Consider the following 17,662-nt stretch of genomic DNA (forward strand, 5'->3'; position numbering starts at 1 on the left):
CCACTATGCAACTTTTTTAGCCAAAATTACATTAAGTATGCAGGTTGAGAGTTATGCTGATGGTTCTGCATCCATTTCTGGGTTGATTGGTGGGTGTGTCATTTACCCATGTCGCCTCTCCAGTGAAAAAGCGCATATGCAACTTGATCTGTTCGGACCGACACAATCCGGATGTGACGCAGCGGAAGTATCCCGAAAATGTAGTCAGATTGTAGTTTCGAAAATGCTTTACGGCACAGACACACACCCAAACATGGCACCGGCTAGATATAAACAGCCAGTTGCGAGGCAATTGTTGTCCGAGGTAGGAAACCCAAACGCCGCCGTGTTTGGGTGCATGATAGAGTTTAGATCGGGTTAGATTAAATAATCTCGGATATAAATAACGATCTCATCTCATCGTCATCCGTTTATCCGGGGTCGGGTCGCGGGGGGAGCAGCTCAAGCAGGGGGCTCCAGACTTCCCTTTCCCGGGCCACATTGACCAGCTCTGACGGGGGGATCCCGAGGCGTTCCCAGGCCAGTGTTGAGATATAATCTCTCCACCTAGTCCTGGGTCTTCCCCGAGGTCTCCTCCCCAATGGACGTGCCTGAAACACCTCCAAAGGGAGGCGCCCAGTAGGCATCCTTGCCAGATGCCCGAACCACCTCAGCTGACTCCTTTCTAAGTAAAGGAGCAGCGGCTCTAATCCGAGTTCCTCACGGATTACTGAGCTTCTCACCCTATCCCGAGACGCCAGCCACCCTTCTGAGAAAACTCATCTCGGCCGCTTTTACCCGCGATCTCGTCCTTTCGGTCATCACCCAACCCTCATGACCATAGGTGAGGATAGGAACGAAGATCGACCGGTAGATCGAGAGCTTTGCCTTGCGGCTCAGCTCTCTTTTCGTAACAACGGTGCGGTAAAGCGAACGCAATACCGCCCCCGCTGCTCTGATTCTCCGGCCAATCTCACGCTCCATAGTACCCTCACTCGCGAACAAGACCCCGAGGTACTTGAACTCCTTCACTTGGGCTAAGGACTCATAAATAACGATAATCGGGTTAAATAACTTCACATGGTGTGTCTGGTGTGTTTCCAGCATTCGTAGTGTTGATCAGCAGAGAAATAGTCCGCCAAGACGTTGAGGTTGCTTAGCAGCCAGAGACTCTGTCCATGCAAGTGAACGGAGCGTTCACTCTTCGTCATAACTATCAAACCAAACATCCTTCACATTCACCGAGCGAACATTCTGAAAGTAAAATGCACATTTCTCGCTAAAAATGTTTCCATAAACGCATTTAATGGCGTAACTATGTTACTATTTCCACCCAGAAAAAAGAAAGATGTCGGCCGTATGCTTCTGTGCAAGGGTCACTACTATGGTCACTACAGTAACGAATTGCTGTACGGCACAGACCCACAAACACGGAACCGGCTCGATATAAACACAAGTAACTAATGGATTGTTATATTCATCATAGATCAGCCGACTAAAAAGAGACAGAGAAACCCAATGTCGGAGGAACAGAAGAAGAGAAAAGGGAGACAGACCGACAGAGAGGCCAGACACGAGTAAACGTTGGGCAAGCTTTTCAGGAATAGCGTGAACTGAAAGAAAAAGAAGACTGCAAATCAGACGCCGACTCGGCCGTGTTGCTTTTGAAATTGAAAGTAGGCTACCCTTGGGTGAACTTTGTCTGCGTAATATTCTTGATTCTGATAGTCTCTGTACACATGTGTTTGCTCAACCATTTTTTTGAGCCCTTTAAAAATTGTTTTGTCGACCGTTTTGTTGTGAGCCCTGTTTGTTTCTAGCTTGCTTGGTTGCAACCATATAAACACCTTTGTTTCCATGGGTGTTTTGCTGTTCGTATGTCTCGTCCCCCAGATACAGACTGAATCCCCGAATCCAGGTTCTTGTTTATTTCGATTATTATGTTGGCCAAACCTCTTACACTGATTGTTCTGTTCAACCTAAGATAAAATAATTATAACCTAGGGTATAAATTCTCCCCGTCAACTATAAAAAATGATGGATTTATGTTTATTGCAATGCAAATACACCATTTTAAAAATGTATAACCTTGCCTACACTTTATGAACATCTATTTCGGACATGGCTCCGCGCATTCGCCGGCTTCTTTGAAAACAAATGCACATGGCTCGCGTAGAAGAGCATGGGGAAGGGACGTCAACGAGTTGTTACGACAGTGTTGTGAAATATCTACTACGAAGCTGTAGGGGGCGCTGTGTAGAGAAATGTGCGTGCCAAAACCAAGAAAACAGCCAAGAAATGCCCGAAGTTGCATAGCGGGCCTTTAAGGGCAAAGGTTACTCTTAACAGACAAATTCTGTAGAAACATAAAAATAAATATTAACTCACTAAGACCATTCATGAAACATCAGTAAGCTGCAGTTTGCATAGCCAGTCAGTAATATTTTAGTTATTTGAACTGCGACTGCTTGTAAAAAAAAAAATGCAATGATGCCACCAACAATAACCAATACAATGTTGTGCCAGATAACCTCAAATATAATTCGCCTACTTCCTATTTGTGCAAACCCATCAGATGCCTTTGAAAAAAACAAAAGTGCAAAGATGCTTTGTCTGAAATGAGTTCCCTTACCGTTTAATTTGGAGCAAGTGAAAAAATCACGGGCTTGTGTTATCTGTAGGGTCTCCGTTGTTGTCAACTGCTTCTCGGAGAGCTGGATGGAGTGGGTTTGCAGCGTCTGTATTCCAATTGGTTGTCAGGGTTTTTGCATTGGAAATGCATCAGTGAACAAATCGCCTGCTTGTGCCATCCGTAAGGTCTTCGTTGTCAACTTCTTGTTGGAGAGCTGGATGTAGAGGTTTTGCGACCTCTGTATTCAGATTAGGGCTGCACGATATGGGCAAAATATGATATCCCGATATTTTTTGGCTGAATGGCGATATACGATATATATCTCGATATTTTCTATAGAGTATGATAGATGGCTTTGTCGCATTGTCCTGCGTACTACGGTGAGGGTTTCAGTGCGCCCTAACTTTAATCCCCCGCCCCCTCCCTTCTCCGTTCCATTTGGGAACATGTTTGGTTTAATTTCGCTTGTTTCGTATATTTTAATTAAGGGCGCCTCCAGAGGGCGCCCCCAACACATTGGATCGCCCCTCTGCTTTGGGGCCGCATTATCATCTAGAACGTGTATTTACTTTTGATAGTCTAACTTGGTCCATTATCCCTTACTTGTTGCAAGACACAGTAGTCTACACATACATCTATACATAAGGTTTCTGAGAACAGCAGGACAAGTTGGCACATCAACATTCACAAACGGAAGGCTTGCGCTACTCCATCTAGGCACTTTGAGTTGTAGCCTCATACCATAATTGAATGCCGCTTCTTTTGTAGCAAGAAGCAGCAAGTGTTATTTTCACAGAAGATGAACACGTACCAAATTTTCTGATAAGCATATTAGCTTGTGCATACATCATACGATACTGCCTGCAAATTTCACGGTCATTAGACTGGTCGTCAGTTATGTAATGTTATAAGTTTTTAGCCTCATTACATATGTTAAGGACTGTGCCAGGAAAGGAGAAATCAGTAGTTATCAGTTTCTTATCTGCCTTACTTCATGAGCATCAGCTGTATGTGGCCTTAGTACCTAGATTTAATATGACAACCGCCACTGTTGTTTGGACAGGCGGGTAGACGTAAACTGGCAGAAGTGTTATGATTTCTCTCATTAATTTCTTACGTTTGCATTTGTGTCTTGCAGAAGATGATGGAGAATGCATGCAGTGGGCTGAATGGAGAATTCGTGAATCAAAGGCAACACCATCAAAAGCATTATGAAATTAAGCACTATCAGGTTGTCAAGGCTGTAGCTCAGCGGGCACATGGTCCTGGATACCTGATTTTTTTTAACTATTATATATGGAATCTCTATGCACTCCAAGAAATGCTGCAGTTCTTTGTGCCACAAGAGGCCAAGAAGCTGTACTACAAGAAGTTGAGGCAGAAGATGAAGATTATTACAAATTATCCAAGTCAGTTCCGACTAGAGCCCGACATATATATCGGCAGGCCGATATTATCGGCCGATATTAGGCATTTTTCAAACTATTCGGTATCGGCATTTATAATGGCCGATAAATGAATATAAAAAAAAAAAAAGGTTTGTCCACCAGAGGGCTCTAATGCCCAAACCCGCTGATTCAGCCAGAGTTAGGCAGAGTGAATGACGGAGATCGACGGAGATCATCGGTGTTGTTCATGTGTGCAAGTGTGTTCATGGTAAGTTGGCAACTGTCACGAGACATACATTGCTTGAATAAAAATTAAAAGAACATCCCCATCAATTCTCTAAAGTTAGCTGAGAGTGAAAAGGATTTAAAGGATAACTACAAATAACCAATGTTAGGGAAATTTGTTGGTTTTGTTGCGCGTTTCTGGATTCTTTTTTTTATATATATATATATCGGCCGATATATCGGCATATCGGATTTTTGAATCACAAAATATTCGTATCGGTATCGGCCTTAAAAATTCTATATCGGTCGGGCTCTAGTTCCGACCAAGTAATTTGATTGGACAAGAGGCATTCCAGTGCTGATATAGAGTATAACAGCACTGGGTCTTTTAACTATACACGTATCGCTCCGCTTTATGGGTGTTCTCATAACCGCCAATGTTATTAACAATCTTTTTGTAGCTTAGATTGCAGCTAACTTTGCACAGCAAATATGAACATGTTTCCAGGAATAACATTAGAGTTGAATTAAGAATGGTCGCCAGAAGAGGACCAAGGGAACCTAATGTAATGCTAATGTGTTTATGTGTTGCTTGGCAACAGTTCAGTCCAGTTGCGGATCTATTTGTGTTTAGTGCTGTTGTACTGAATATCAGCACGGCTGTGATTCTCTTCGGCACTCGGCCAACGGCCTCATACCTACGACCGAATCCCAGCCGTAGTACAACAGCACTCCCTCCTGAGTGATATTGCTTTTATACAACAGTTCTACAAGCACCAATCATTAGTTAACAATAATAATTAACAACATATTATGATCAGATTTCTTTGGTTCATTAATGATTTATTATAAAAAATTTGAATACGTTTCTGAAAGTAGTGCTTTGAGATGTTTGAGATAACAAACATTTAATATGTTGGAAATATTTTTGGTCGCTGTGTCATAATTCAGCTTAATATTTAATATATTGTTTCTTATGGCACATTAACGAGAAAATGTCAAACTGGCACTGAATGTTGAAAAGGTTGCTGACCCCTGGTTACTGTATTCCCTCTCCCGCTCCATTACATGTATGTTAGTTTATTTCAAGTTAACTTGTTTTTCTGTGTTATTACAACCTTGCAACACATTTCCATTAATGTAGTTTGTTTATTCCTTAACAGTTTTCAAAAAACAATCAAATGGGTATTAAAACCTTAATCTTTGTCAAGCCAAACTCTTGAGTAATTATTTCAAAGAATTGGGGCGTGGAAATCAATGAGGTAAGTGGGCTTTGGGTCTTATCTTATGACTAACTTTGGATCTGAACTAATGTGAATTGTGAGTAGATTCCATGGTGTTTACATCGCTTTACTAGGATTTCTAAAAATCCGGAAACCGACTATTTTAACCAACAATCAACCCGTTTTCGACGCCCCATTGCTGTCTGGGTTGCCTTCTGCATATTTCGTGCGTTGTCATGAAGCACAACATGCACATTTTCTTTCGGTATTTTCCACTGAGCAAACATGCCGTCAAATGCACTAGCTATGGCAGTCCCCAGCAAATTCTTGTGCATGTAACACAGCTCTTCTCATTTCAAAGTCGTCATCAATCCATTGAGCAGTCAGGCTTAACATACTCATCTGACTGATGTTGGAGGTCCATATATCTGTCGTGAAGCTAATGTCATTCACACTGCTGTCCAATAGGTTGTGGATATTTGTGGCTACCACTTCGTACAAAGCAGGGAGGGAAACGTCTGAAAAGTAACGGCGACTTGGAAGGCTGTAGCGGGGTTCAATGTGCTCTATCAGCTGACGAAAGCCTCGGTCCTCCACTAAGGAAAATGGCTGGTCGTCAAGAGCCATCATTTCCATTACCTTGTTCGTGATTGACTTGGCCTTCGCGCTGTCCTTGGCAAATTTCTTTGATTGGTCGAATGCTTGCTGTATTGGGCTCCCGACTGCGGCTGCTGTGGTTTTCGTTTTGGGCTGCTTGCTAGCAACTTTAGCTTCCTGGCATTGTATGTGAACTTCTGGATGGCGGGTTTTCAAATGACTCATTAAATTGGTGGTGTTGAATTATTTCACACGGCATCCTCCGCATTACTTGGGCTTTGCAAGTATTGCATATTGCAATTCGAGTGTCTTCAATTGATACCGTAAAAAATGTCCAAACCGCCGACATTGATTCTTTTTTCTATTTATTTTCTTTCAGATTATTTTCAGTTAACAAAACACAGGTAACAAACACGACTGTATGCCTCTCCGTGCGTCTCTGCTGGCTGCGTCACTCGTAGACATCTTATATGATAGACGGAGCATCGAATGCTACCGCCTACTGGCGCTGACGAGACTAACATCGGGCGATAACAATATCCCTGCCGATATATCGTGCATCCCTAGCTATAATCAACAGCAGGCCACTAAGTGTTGAGCATCTGTATGATCCTACCGGTCCAGAACCGCTTACTCCAAACCATACTCCATACCACCCTGAACACGCCAGATCTCGTCTGATCTCGGAAGCTAAGCAGGGTCGGGACTGGTAAGTACTTGGATGGGAGACCGCCTGGGAATACCAGGTGCTGTAAGTGGTGTCGGGTGGTGGCCAATAGGTGGCACTCTTCCCTCTGGCCCCTTCACTCATCAATCCCAGTGCAGTGATGGGGACACTGTGCTGTGGAAGGTGCCGTCCTTCGGAGGAGACGTAAAACCGAGGTCCTGACTCACTGTGGTCATAAAAGATCCCAGGACACTTATCGCAAAGAGTAGGGGTTTCCCCGGTGTCCTGGCCCAACCAGGCTCATTCAATCTGGCCCCCTAATAATCCTCCTGTACAATTGGGTGACTCATCAATACCCTCACTCTCCACCTCAAGCTGGTGTGTGGTGAGCGTTCTGGCGCAGATTGGCTGCCGTGCATCACCCAAGTGGGTGCTACACACTGCTGGTGGTGAGTTAGGTCCCCCCCTTCTGTAAGCGTCTTTGGGTCATTGAAAAGCGCTATATAAATATAATGAATTATTAATTATTATTATTAATTAATTTAATTATTATTATATACTTACGATGAAATCCTCGGTTATTTTCCCCCCGCCAGGAGAGTTCTGCAAAGAAGACCTGTATCTCAATAAAAGGTGGAAAATAGTGCAGTTCCTGGCCAACGAATTCTGGCGAAGATGGAAGCGAGAATACCCGTTGAACTTGCAACAAAGGCAGAATTGGCAAAAAACATCACGAAACTCAAAGGTAGATGGCATTGTGATTCTACAAGACGACAGCTCACCAAGAAATGAATGGAAACTTGCCAGGGTTGTAGAAGCTCACCCTAGCTCAGATGGAAAGGTGCGAAAGCTGAAGCTACTTGTCAATAGCACCACACTTGAGAACGGAAAAACACTTACCAGATCATTTCACCCTGAAAGCCCTATACACAAAGTAGTAACATTACTTGAAGCTAACTAAAGTCATAAACATAAGGTCTCATATATTGAGACTTGAACATTTTTATTTCTTTCAAGATCTTTGTTTAAAAGAGATCCCACATTCCAAAGGGAATTAGTGATTTGGTGGGAGTGTAAGTGACGTTGCATAAATAAGTTTTCTTCCATTATGCACACTTAATAAAAAATACTTCAATTTCATGTAATGAATAGATAATAATTCATGTTGGGTTAAAAGGTTAAAATGATAATATAATGTATCTTAACCATGTGTAATGTGTAATTAGAATGTGTTAATGTGCTGCAAGCGCACGGAACTAATGTTTTTGTTCCTAGTTTCCCTACGTCTGTTTAATGGATGTAAAGGCCTGACCATGCGTGTATTAATAGCTGTGTTCGAAATCGTTCCCTATCATGGATGTAGTGCACTAAATAGGGTGCACGCCATTTTGTAGGGTGTTCGAATTCTCAGTGGTCCACTATATAGGGCACTATATAGTGGACTTAAAATAGGGTACATACGATGTACCCTACATGTTACTCCCGTATACCACAATGCAATGCGGTCGTGTTTTCCCGGAGGAGAAGAAGCTGAATAACCGCGAAAACGAATACATTTAATGATGGAGTCTCCGGCTTTCGTTTAGAAATGTCAACAATGTATTTGGGATTTAACATAGAAAATGTAACATTCAAAATTAATAAAAAAAACCTTGATCAAGGAAATGTAGCATTCAACATCAATACAAGCTCCAGCTTTCGTCGTGAGCATAGACATCTTATAGATAGACGGAGCATTGGCTGCTGGGACGCGAGAAATACGGCCGCCATCTTGGAGTGGTCAACCGGGAGCAGCAACAGCAGCAGAGACCAAGTACCCCTGACTGCAGCCCGCAGACGGAGCCCACATGGAGGGGGCGGGCACTCAGTCCACATGGAGGGGGCGGGAACTACGCCCACATGGAGGGGGCGGGAACTTAGTCCACATGGAGGGGGCGGCCACTCAGTTCACATTGAAGACTGGTCAAACAGCATTTCTGATCCCGTTTCTGACCTGAAATTAGCTGAAATTACCTGAAATTAGAGTGTGCCCGCCCGAGCGAGTGATGCCTAAAACATGCAAGTAAGTGAGAATGTCAAAATGCTTAATATATTTAGTAATATTCATGCAATTGTGTATTATGTCTTGTTACTTAATCGTCAAATCCCGCCGGCGAGAAAGTTTGAAGGCTTAGAATCTCAGGATTGTCAACCAATGTCAACCATTCGGTGGAATAAATATGTTTAGTGAATATAGATCAAATATATCCTAGTGTCTTATGGTGCGGCCACACCAGACGCGTATCTCGCGTAATTTTTACGCGAGATACGCGCGTAAAATGTTGCTTGACCATTTTGTGTCAAAAATGGTCACATACGCGCATACGTCACTCGCCTAGATGAGTCCATGTCCATGCAAGTGAACGGAGCGTTCCCTCTTCGTCATAACTATCAAACCAAACATCCTTCACATTCACCGAGCGAACATTACGAAAGTAAAATGCACATTTCTCGCTAAAAATGTTTCCATAAACGCATTTAATGGCGTAACTATGTTACTATTTCCACCCAGAATAAAGAAAGTTGTCGGCCGTGGCTGCGCTGGAGTCCGAGGTAGGAAACCCCAACACCGCCGTGTTTGGGTGATAGAGTTTAGATCGGGTTAGATTAAATAATCTCGGATATAAATAACAATAATCGGGTTAAATAACTTCACATGGTGTGTCTGGTGTGTTTCCCAGCAGAGAAATAGTCCGCCAAGACGTTGAGGTTGCTTAGTAACCAGAGACTGTCCATGCAAGTGAACGGAGCGTTCCCTCTTCGTCATAACTATCAAACCAAACATCCTTCACATTCACCGAGTGAACATTATGAAAGTAAAATGCACATTTCTCGCTAGAAATGTTTCCATAAAAGCATTTAATGGCGTAACTATGTTACTATTTCCACACAGAATAAAGAAAGATGTCGGCCGTATGCTTCTGTCCAAGCTCACTACTCTCTGCCAGTGACGTCGGGTCAAGCTCAACGCTGATTGGGCAATGCGTGTCTCGTCAGACGCGTATCTCGCGTACTTCGCGTAAAAAGTTCAATTTTTTGAACTCTTGAAATGTACGCGATATACGCGCGTATTGCGCGTAAATATACGCGCCATATACGCGCTATACGCGCGTAAAATGTTGCTTAATACGCGTAATGGTGCGGCCACACCAGACGCGTATCTCGCGTACTTTTTACGCGAGATACGCGAGTAAAATGTTGCTTGACCATTTTGTGTCAAAAATGGTCGCATACGCGCAATACGCGCTATACGCGCTATACGCGCCTACGTCACTCGCCTAGATGAGTCCATGTCCATGCAAGTGAACGGAGCGTTCCCTATTCGTCATAACTATCAAACCAAACATCCTTCACATTCACCGAGCGAACATTACGAAAGTAAAATGCACATTTCTCGCTAAAAATGTTTCCATAAACGCATTTAATGGCGTAACTATGTTACTATTTCCACCCAGAATAAAGAAAGTTGTCGGCCGTGGCTGCGCTGGAGTCCGAGGTAGGAAACCCCAACGCCGCCGTGTTTGGGTGATAGAGTTTAGATCGGGTTAGATTAAATAATCTCGGATATAAATAACAATAATCGGGTTAAATAACTTCACATGGTGTGTCTGGTGTGTTTCCCAGCAGAGAAATAGTCCGCCAAGACGTTGAGGTTGCTTAGTAACCAGAGACTCTGTCCATGCAAGTGAACGGAGCGTTCCCTCTTCGTCATAACTATCAAACCAAACATCCTTCACATTCACCGAGTGAACATTATGAAAGTAAAATGCACATTTCTCGCTAGAAATGTTTCCATAAAAGCATTTAATGGCGTAACTATGTTACTATTTCCACACAGAAAAAAGAAAGATGTCGGCCGTATGCTTCTGTCCAAGCTCACTACTCTCTCTGCCAGTGACGTCGGGTCAAGCTCAACGCTGATTGGGCAATGCGTGTCTCGTCAGACGCGTATCTCGCGTACTTCGCGTAAAAAGTTCAATTTTTTGAACTCTTTTGAAATGTACGCGATATACGCGCATATAGCGCGTATTGCGCGTAAATATACGCGCCACATACGCGCTATACGCGCGTAAAATGTTGCTTAATACGCGAAATACGCGTAATACGCGCGTAAACCAATGGTTCCCTATGGAGAAAATGGCGATCTCATACGCGAAGTACGCGAGATACGCGTCTGGTGTGGCCGCACCTTTAGGTCAAAATAGCCCCCCTCACCCTCCCCCACCCTTGGTGCATTCTTACTTTATCGTCGTTGTGGATATCCTTAGCAATGAGTTGATACTTCATGTTGGGTCTTGAAATGTTCATAAGAGTCTACAGAAATCGAATATCAATATTATATTAGTCTAATTACATTGTGTATATGCACAAGCCATCTTATACAAAGCAGCCGAAAAATAGAAAACCGAAAAGCTGCAATGTTTTTTTGTAGAAAACTGCTTTTATGTTTACACTGATTTTCTTTGACTTTTAGAGACACCATCAATATACAAGTTATAGCCTACTCCATGGCTGATCTATTGCACTACTAGGGCCTACTTTTACTATTCCATTGTATTAGCCTATTAGCCTCAACATTACAGACAACAATGATTGTTGTCTGATTGTTGTAAAACAGATTGAATCTGTTTTATTTCCAGACAAAACTGAAGACCAGGAACTGGAACCTGGGAACCTGGTATGTAATATGTGTGTAATGCTGGAGGTTGTATGTATAGCCAGATAAAATATTCTGATGACTAGTTGAATAGTGTTTTTTATCACTGAAAACTCATCAGTAGGCCTAGTAGTAGCCTTTGTTTGCATACCATTTTGGTTTTGGGAGAGTAGGGTGTCAAGTACAGACACAAATATTTTTTCCTTCTTCTTCAAGAAAGATGATGTTGTCCTGAAAGACACAATTCAGGCAGCAGCATGGTGCCAGTTACAGTCCTTCAAGGACAGCGTTTCTCTCCCAGAGGTCATTGGGATGGAAGGTTGGGAGCAGATGGCAGCATCAACACAGCGCAAATCCCATGACGGTGGGGATGAGGAAGAAACGTGGAAACCATTCCAATTCTCATTCAGATTACACACTGATATGAACTGTTCTGTGTGGAGATGATGGACAGGAGAAACCTGAAGGTGTTTGCCTCTTTTGAGTCAAACACCTCTCCCCCTCCCCGTGACGCCTGAGCCACACGACTCCAATGTAGTCTGATGATGCAGCATAATGGCGGCGCTTGGCAGCTATGGCGGCTGTGACAGCGATGTTGGGCGACAGAGAGTGAAGCGAGAGTGGCGTCCACCTCACGGAGGAAGGCGTCAGTGTGTTCCCCCCCCCGTTGAGACTTTGTTTGTTCTACTCTTTATTGATTTATCTTTTATGTTAATAGTTTACAATCTATTTTTTGTAGTTGTTATTTTTTAATTGTTTTGTTGAATAAAAAGACAGTTGTTAGTGCTCCTGTGATTGGTGTAACTTAATGTGCTTCACACATGTAGCTTTTCATTATGTCTATTGAGGTACATTTTTTGCCCTTAGATGTGGTCACTTCGTTATTCCTCACATTACATCTGTTAAGGTCATACCTTTGGGTCCCAGTCTTCATAGTTCCCCAAATCTTATTTTGGCTCTTACTGGGCCTGTAACTCTCACAGACAGACGGGTACAGGAGTTCGCACACGTTGCATTGTTTACAGGCAAGGGTGGATTATCGCACGGGCACACCGGGCACATGCCCAGGGGCCCAAGGGCGGTGGCGGGCCCTAAGCCAGAGCTTTGTGTGAAGTCGCTGTTAGTAACTTTTAATGTTGCATTGTCGAAGCAATCAGAGAAATACAAAAATTCAAGCGAAAACAGCAATAGTATTAATACTGAGTAAAAAAATAAAAGATCACTAGGGGGCACTATTTCAGTTGAATTTGAGACTGGTCACGAACAAGGGACTGTGATTTAAACATGGAGCAACGGCGAACGGTTGTAACGTGAACTCTTAAGTGGAACCTAAATAGGTCCAGTGGAACATCTCAGCAAAAAAAAAATAAACAAGAGAAAATGTATTTGCAAGTCGTTTAGGCTATGCTTAACTTTATAATAGTTCCATGGTACGCAGCAAGAAAGATACCCAGTCACATCTCCCGTACCATCTGTTTGTATAATTTAATTAACAGCATGGACTCCCGCTAGCTTAACATAGTATTACCGTTTACTCTTGCATTAACAAGAGCAGCGGAAATCTGCTCAATCGTCTCGATGTGGACTGAGTGGCCGCCCCCTTCATGTGGACTAAGTTCCCGCCCCCTCCATGTGGGCGTAGTTCCCGCCCCCTCCATGTGGGCTCCGTCTGCGGCATGGACATAATAAAGGATGGACCACAGACTGGAAAATGGCCGCCCATTCATTCCTATGCAAACTGCTCAGTGGCGCAGGGTAACATACAGGAGCGATTTGCTTCCGCGTTATGGGGCCAAGACACGTGACCTAGTCCGTGACGTACCGGAGGCAGAGATCTTCTTCTTCTTCTAGTTTAGTGGAGGATCATAGTTTTTACCCATATACCGCCACCTACTGGACTACTACACAGGAGTTTGTGACAAGGACGTTGGCAAATGATACTTTAAATCATAAAAATAAATTCAAAGAAAAAACCAAACTAACGAAACAAAATAAACAAAATAAAACAAACTAACAAAAGAAATGAATAAATAAAAATAAAAAATATATATACTTAAGGTTAAATTCTTCATTGCCATATATTCCATGGTGGGCTGGAATCCAACAGAACTGAATAACTAAACCAAGGCTTATAATATTTAAAAGAAGATGCTTTACCTCTGTCACCAAATCTTCACGTATTGAATTATCTGTTATAAAACTTAGTATCTACAACCCATCTAAGAGTGGTTATTATTGTGGCCATCTCGATTGAGCATACTGATAAAGTCACCCACTCTATATCCATATCCTTTTTGAAATTCTGGAATATATATGCCAATACCACATTGTCACCAACTTAGTATCTACAACCCATCTAAGAGCGGTTATTAGTGTGGCCATCTCGATTGAGTATACTGATAAAGTCACCCACTCTATATCCATATCCTTTTTCAAATTCTGGAATATATATGCCAATACCACATTGACACCATTCTATGATAGCTGATAACCAAGGTACACACTGTAATACTATAATCAAGAGGACATACAGGCAGTTCAAATAAAAAGAGATAGAACTTTATTGATCTGGAAACTTCATAAATATGTAAGATTGCTCCATAATACCATAGTAACATAGTAAACGTATGTAGGCCTAAAAAATTCAGTTCAATGTTAGTGCTTAAACAGATTCCTTCCAACTAACTATTTACGAAAAATGCAATCAATAATTTATATAAAAGTAAATGTTTACATATCGACCAGCAACGAAGTTGGAGTAGCCTACCCAAATAATGAATTGTAATACACCAACATTGTCAACTGTCATACATAGCTAACCATAACCCTGTCATACATAGCTAAACAAGCAAATGAAAATGAAATACCTACCAACGCAACTGAAATGTTAATATTAGACAATTAACAATATTATGAAAATTACGTAGGTCTCCCATAATCATTCAGGTAATCAATACGTCCGTGCCTGTTACAGCTATTTCAATGATATGTGTGTTATATATCCGTGTTCAACGCCATTCATGTTAAGTAAAAGGACAAATCTCAGACTTTGGAAGTTAATGGAGTTAATGGAAGTTAATTCGGCATTTAATTTAATTCGGAAGTTAATGGAGCCGTGCGCTTCAAAATAGGTCCATAGCAAGGAGCCGTTTGTTTCAGTACGACTCCTTTCAGCTGCCCACCCAACATAAACTGCTAATAAAACGCTTGAGGAGGCGTTTTGAAAAGAAAAAACTTACGTTTTTTTAGAACAGGGTAGAAATATAATTATGAGCCTTTGATTGATATCCAGACATTTTTTGCGGAGACACAATCCTGTTCCCCCCTTGTATTGGAGTGGACGGCGATATCTACTTCTGGGCCACATGAAATGAGGGACCCCCGTCCACAGCCAGCTTAAACAGCTGCAATACCAGGCTTGGCCTCTGAGCACTGGTGGATTGCGGTAGTATGCGCCTATCCTGGGGGCCTGGGGGGCAGTGGGGATAAAAAAAAAAGTAGTTTTGAAGAACAATGGCTGGTGCAGTTCCCGTGGTTACGATATGAGGGACAAGCCATGGTGTGTGTGTACTGCAGGACATGTAGCCCGTCCGTTGCAGGCAGGACACATTTTGTAAATTGATCTACACAGTTCAGAGTGCAGTCATTAAAATTACACAATGAAAGCCAAAAGCACAAGACGTGCATCACACGAAGCTCCCAGCCCCTCCCCACCTCATTTAATAGGATTGATGAGAGCAATCGCTCGGCGGAGAATGACGAAATGATCATCAAATTTAACACCGCCTACAACATCGCTAAAGAGGAACTCCCGTTCACAAAATTCAAATCACAGATCATACTAATGAAGAAGAACGGACTGAACGTCAACCCCACATATTCCAACGACACTGCGTGTGCACAATTTGTGGGAGTTATAGCACAGTGATTCCCAACCGGGGGTACGCGGACCCCTAGGGGTAGGCCTACGCGTGAGTATTGCAGGGGGTACGCAGAAAGATTATAAATTAGCCTACAGAAATTACAAAAATTAAATTATGAATTTTAATAAGCCCATAAGTCTATTTTCGCATCCGCAATTAACAGTTCTTCCTCAGTGATTGTAAGACTACAATGCACATCATGAAAAATGGTGACATCAGACCTATGCTATGTTTCAGACGTCTGTTGTTCACGTTTGCGCTTTAAAAAAAAAAAGGTTCACGTTCTTGCTGCGGTTGCGCGCGAAGCTAGCTAACCAACGTTAACTGCAAACCGACTGTAAACATGGATGCATGGCTAGGCAGGAGTAAAAGTCCAGCTACCGCTACTGCTACCGTCGCCCCGGATGCGGGCACAGGGGAGCCAAGTGAAAAAATGAATAAAGAGACCACTACCAAACACCGGCAGTACAACGAGAAATACATTTTGTATGGATTTAATTGTAGGCTACATCGTCTGATCCACCTCAGCCTCAGTGCTTTTTTTGCGGTGAGGTCCTGTCAAATAATTCAATGAAACCAGCCCATCTGCAGCGTCACCAGAGCACCAAACACGCGGGAAATGTAGGTAAGACCGAGGACTTTTTCAAACGAAAAATGTCTGAATTCAAGTCATGTCAGACTACACTAAAGAGAGCAGCAAATGTGTCAAGCAAAGCATTGGAGGCCTCCTATGCTGTGTCATTACTTGTGGCTAAGTAAAAAAAAACACATTCAATTGCCGAAGATCTGATTCTCCCTGCCGCTATACTTTTGGTTGAAATTATGCTGGACAAGAAAGCAGCAGATGCGCTGAAAACCGTTCCATTACCAAACAACACAGTCTGTCGTCGGATCGATGATATGGCCACTAATATTGTTGAGCAGGTGGTCAATAAAATGAACAGTGCAGGTTTGTTCACTTTGCAGTTAGATGAAATGACGGATGTGAGTGGGGAGGCTCAGCTCTTGGCCTTTGTGCGCTATAATGAAGAGTCGGACATACATGTGCATTTTTCTGTTTTGCAAGAAGCTGACGGGACAGACAACCGGCGAAGAAATATTTCAGTTGATTGACAGCTTTTTAAAAGATAACAATCTGGAATGGAAGTCATGCAGTCACATCTGTACTGATGGCGCGGCTGCAATGACTGGGAAAGTGCGTGGGCTGAATGGGCGTGTCATGATGGTGAACCCCGAAATCAATTGGAATCACTGTATTATCCACAGGGAGGCTCTCGCAAGCAAAAGGATGAGCCCTGAGTTAAGTGCTGTTATGGATGACGCAGTTAAGGTGCTTAATTACATTCAGTCCAGGCCTATGAATCACCGATTGTTTCAGAGTCTTTGTCAAGACAGCGGGGCAAAGCACGATCAGCTGCTGCTTCACACGGACGTTCGCTGGTTGTCTCGCGGCAAAACCCTACGGAGGCTTTTCGAATTTCGCATCGAGGTGTCTGCTTTCTTGAAAGAGCACTTGCACCCCCTTGCGGTTGTTTTTGAGAACCCAGGCTGGAATGCACGCCTTGCATATCTTGCCGATGTCTTCTCCAAGCTGAATGAACTCAACCTGTCACTTCAAGACAAGGACGCACACATACTTAAAATGTATGACAAAGTGAATGGATTCATACATAAAGTCACCTTGTGGGAGAAGAAATGCAACAATGGAGATGTGAGCAGTTTTCCACTCGTTGTTACCCATCTTGCCACCACTGATGCTGAAAAAAATCCTTTAGTCAAAATCATCAGAACACATCTCTCCAAACTCCAAACTGACTTCAACCAGTACTTCCATGACATCGAAGAAAAGTCAGAGCAGCAACTGGACTGGGTGAGGAACCCCTTCAGAGGGACTGAGAGCAGCAGCAGCCTTCCTGCCAGACTGCAGGAAAACCTGGTGGATTTGTCCTTAGATCGTGTGCAAAAGATGGCACATGCTGAAAAGTCACTGACTGAGTTTTGGTGTGAAGTTGAAAAGGAAAATCCTGAGCTGGGGAAATGTGCATTAAATTAACTATTGCCTTTTGGATCAACTTACATGTGTGAAGTGACCTTCTCAGCCCTGACTCACATCAAAACCAAGCAGAGAAACAGACTGAATGTGGAGAGCAGCTTGGTGGCGGTTCCACTGACAAATCCACCAAGGAGTGCGAGATTATATATGCCCGTATCGTTGAAGATGAAAAACCGTGCAATATTCTTATTGGCCATATTGAGGTTGAACACGCCCATGCAGAAGTTAAGGAGTGTGTCTCATTTCTGTTTCATATAGCTAAATGATAATAACTATATG

The 17,662-nt window shown here is 42.9% G+C and overlaps 1 pseudogene; it reads left to right on the forward strand.

Annotated features, from left to right (window-relative positions):
- The first annotated feature begins 6,684 nt into the window (after nt 1-6,684).
- Nucleotides 6,685-6,802, forward strand: LOC115549692 (uncharacterized; annotated as a pseudogene).
- The last annotated feature ends 10,860 nt before the right edge of the window (nt 6,803-17,662 follow it).

This window comes from Gadus morhua, chromosome 8 (genome assembly GCF_902167405.1).
Source record: "Gadus morhua chromosome 8, gadMor3.0, whole genome shotgun sequence".
NCBI classification, from domain to species: domain Eukaryota; kingdom Metazoa; phylum Chordata; class Actinopteri; order Gadiformes; family Gadidae; genus Gadus; species Gadus morhua.